Source organism: Octopus bimaculoides, chromosome 1 (assembly GCF_001194135.2).
Source record: "Octopus bimaculoides isolate UCB-OBI-ISO-001 chromosome 1, ASM119413v2, whole genome shotgun sequence".
Classification (NCBI taxonomy): domain Eukaryota; kingdom Metazoa; phylum Mollusca; class Cephalopoda; order Octopoda; family Octopodidae; genus Octopus; species Octopus bimaculoides.
In genome coordinates, this window is record NC_068981.1 from 144,089,222 (window position 1) to 144,093,808 (window position 4,587).

A 4,587-nucleotide genomic window follows, 5' to 3' on the forward strand; every position below is an offset into this window, starting at 1 on the left:
TATATATATATATATGAATTAATCCTTCCAATGAGAGATAAATATCATTTTATAATAACAGTTTACGAAAGAGCTATTAATAGTTACATGCTTTAGGAATACAATAAATTGGCAGACTTATGTAATATGTCATGTATCTCCAAGCAATCTTTCAGTGGAGATACATGTTATATAAATCTGCCAATTTATTTTATCTCTAAGGCATGAAACTATTAGCAGGTCTTTTATAAATTGTATATATATATATATATATATCAACACAGTATCAAGGTTATGGTATTATATATTTTATGTGTGAACGTAAATAAGCTTTTCTGTCTGTATGTAAATATGTACGTGCATATGTATGTTTGTATGTATGTATGTATGTATGTATGTATGTATGTATGTATGCATGTACACCTATGTGCATATAAGCATGCGTGCATTGGCATACGTATGTAGAGCGGTCGGCAGGGTATTTGTGTGAGATGACGTCATTTTTACTAAAAAGAAAAACAATGTTGTGCTTTAGCCGATAAATAATATGACCAACAGAACCAGAAGCAAGCATCATGAGTGGTTCTGCTTGTATTCTTATAAACAACATTGTTTACGCGTAGTGTACAAATAATACTTCATGAGAGCCAACGTGAGAACTTGTGACTACTAAGATTAATCAAACTAACTTCGGCGCAGGCGTGACGTGTGGTAAGAAGCTTGCTACCTAATCACATGGTTCAAGGTTCCCTCCCACTGAGTGACACCTTTGGCAAGTGTCTTCTACTATAGCCTCGAGCCGACAAAAGCTTTGTGAGTGGATTTGGTAGATGGAAACTGAAAGAAGCCCATTATATATATATATATGTATGTATATATAGATATACGTATATATATATATGTGTGTGTGTGTGTGTGTGTGTGTGTGTGTGTATTCCTGCCTTCCTATAGAGAAGAAGTGATTTTTTTTGTCTCTTATTCACATCTAACTAGCGTTCAAAATAATAATTTTTCTATCGTCTTGGCCTAACAGCCCTTACCGTTTGTTTTCACTGTTCTGTCTTGTTTGTACTGTCTTTTACTGTCTTGTTCTCACTCTCCTGTCCTTGTTTACACTTTCACCCTCCGCAAAAAAATTCCAAATTTTAATTCATTTGCTTTGCGGTAAGGACAGTTCCAATGAAGTCGCGTATTGTACTTGTCTTCGAAACGCGGAGTAGATGGAACAGGGACAACTGATGAAGGGAAATATTCTTTATGTTGCATGTCTCGTTTCTCTGTTTGTTTTTTTGTTTTTTTCGTTGTTCGAAAAAAAGTTCGTTTTCTTTCTTCGTCTTTATGTTTTCGTCTTTATGTTACGTTCTGAGTTCAAATTCCGCCTAGGACGACTTTTCATTTCACCCTATCGATAAAATAAGTATTAGTTGAACACTGGGGTCAATGTAACTGACATGTATCCTTCCTCATAATTGCTAGCCTTGTGCCAAAATTTGAAATCAATGTTTGGTTAAGGCTCTTTAGGTCTCAACTTTAATTAGAGTAAAAAATAATCTATACCTGGGCTAGGTAGCCGGAGTACGAAAAAAGATCTCGGTATATTAACAAACTTCTTTTGCGTTCCTAGTTCTAGTTATCTCACTTCACCTGTGTTAAAACAGAAAGAGAGATGAATGACATGAAATCACTCGCCAACATACTCCATCCGCAAGTATGTTTGTAGACATGTTGTTTTCTCCTCTCGTTGTTTGCTGTCACCTCTGATTCTCGAAAGAGATTCGCTTACTGATTGTTTACTCTGTGGCACTCGACTCACCCATCTCTTCCCACCACTGACCACTTTTCGCAATCCTTCCTCCTCAGAACTTCAACCCTCTGGAATTGCCTCTCATCCTATTTTTTTCTTGCAACCATCGGCCTGTAACAATCGGAGCGAAGGACCTGCAATGGCGAAGAGCACAGTCTTCTCTCCAGACTAAACTAGAAAAAAATCCCCAAAACAAACAAGAGAAGATGTGTGCATAACATTTAATTTTATTTCGTTACCCTCGAAATCTGAGGCCTCCAGTATTTCATTCTTCAAAGGCAGAAATTAACATATGATGCAATGCAATTGGAAGCATATGCAGTTAGTTGAGTCCGTCGACAAATACCATTATATCGATCGGCTTCTCAGATATTTCAGTGGCAGAGCAAAATCCGAAAACTTTATCTTCAAAGCAAAAGGATTTTATTTCACTAAGAGAGGGTGAGAGAGTAAGAAGGCGAGAGGAAGACAAAGTAAGGTAGAAAGAAGAGAAAGAGAGAGAATGTGTGTGAGAGAGAAACAGTGTTTAAGAGAGAGAATGTAAGAGAGGGTGAAGGTAAAGGAAGGAGAGTGACAGAGAATTATATAAAAGTCACTATAATATGCTTGATTTGATATATATTTCCTCTATAAAACTGGAAAGTGACCGTCTATTTTAACTAATATTACCTAATAGATACACCATTGATCGTGGCATTTCAAAGATTTGTCATTGGATGCTCGATGAAATAAATCTGTGTGGTGTGACATGCTTCCTTTATTGTTTTCATCCGATGCAATATCAATTAATCTTGTATAGGCTGTTAACAGAACAGTATTATGATTTCACTGGCAGCATATCTATTCATTGACTTGGTAAAAGTAATGTGAGTTTTGGCGTTGTCTGAGATTTACTACTTATTTTAACAGAAGATGATGTTGGCGGTGTTCATCTTAGTGGGCTAAGGTAGGGTATAAGATAGTTATGATGGAATTATTAGAGTTTAGGTTATTGATGAGGTGTGATAAATAATATTCCTCTTGGCTTCTAGCCTCAATTCTTTATAGTGAACACAGAATAGAATATTCTAGACGCAGACTGATGTCAAATCTATCACTCAACACTTGATGGTACATCCTAATGTTATTGCCAAGATGAAAGACAGTGAGTTGATATAAACGATAGAGTGTCTGTAGGCATTAATTCGGTGGCAGACTTTCCTCGTCTGGCCAGACTATAAAAAAAATGTCATAGCCATAAAGGTTGTGTCCATGAGATAAGAACTAACGACCCTTCAGCCAGCAGTCTGACATTTTAATCGATTCAGAAAGTTGTGGCTTTTAAGTAAATAGACACAGATAAAACGCAAGACAAAATCAGTGAACTAATAAAATATTTGTAGTGAAGATTTTTAGGAACTACCATTATACAAACTAACGTTTGGATGAAGTTCTTTACAAAATTAAGAGACTCTTCAGCTATATTTAATGCTTCGCAACATGAATGTCAGCATGAATACCAAAATTGCAGATGTAATGAAAGACGAATAATTGAAACCAAATGAAAATCATTTAGCTTTGCTACCATTTAAATGATTGCATCAAACAGCACATGTAAACGTTCATTTAAGCTTACGTAAGCAACGTTGTATGAATATAATCGCTACGGTAGTCTAAGTAGATTTGATATAAATCTTCTGAGCATTGATTGATCAAAAGAAGTGGCACACAGCTGAAACTCGGTGGAGGCAGGGAAGTTTAACCTTCTCCCCAACTGCGATTTGCAAATGGCGTCATGAATTATCTTAAACTTTAATTTATCTATTTATTTATTCATCTATTTAGCTATCTATGAATCATCAAACAGTGAATGTTCGAAATAGTGAAGAAGAAAATATGAAAGCATAAATAAATAAGAATAAATGAATAAGTAAATAATAAACGAATGAAAGAATAAAGAAAATAAAGAATAAACGAAGGAATAAATAAATAAATAAATAAAATCTACAAAGCCCCCTACTAGACGGAAAGCTGTTTTAGGTGCTTTTAGAAGCTTACCTACCTGTACTTAGACGTAATTAACTAGCAATCCTATTAATGCTGATATTGGCTAGATATAGGAATGATGTCTGCTTAAAATCTCAATGAATTGAAAAAAAAAATGATTATTTCCATACTTGTACACATTAATACATCTCATATCTATCTACATTAACACACACACATACACACTCACACATACACACGCACGCACGCACACTCACATACGCATGTAAAACAATTCTATATCCATACACTCATGTACAACATGTACATGCTCTCAAACTAACTCATTGATGAAGCTTCCACGTGATCACTCGATCTGCTAAAAATAGCAGCCAAAGCTCCCTCAAACTAAACCATACTGTCTTATAAAAAGGATGCATAAGAAAATATTACGTAGGTTATACTACTCAGAAAAAAATTGGGGCCTTTATGGCCATATTTAGAATGATTTTTCTTTAAAGATGTATTTGCCTGCTCTTTCAGGGTTGAATGTATAGTTGGTTAAACAGCAACAACACCCACGACCACGACAACGACAACGACGTCGACCACCACCACCACCACCACCACAACCACCACCACCACCAGCAGCAGCAGCACCACCACCACCACCACCACCACAACAATAACAACAACAACAATAACAACAACAACAACAACAACTCTGTCTTGGAAGCAATGAGTGAAATCCCTGTAAGGTCGCTGGACCTGCAAGATATTCTTTTCTACTCTAGGCACAAGGCCCGAAATTTTTGGAGAGGGGGCTAGTCGATTAGATC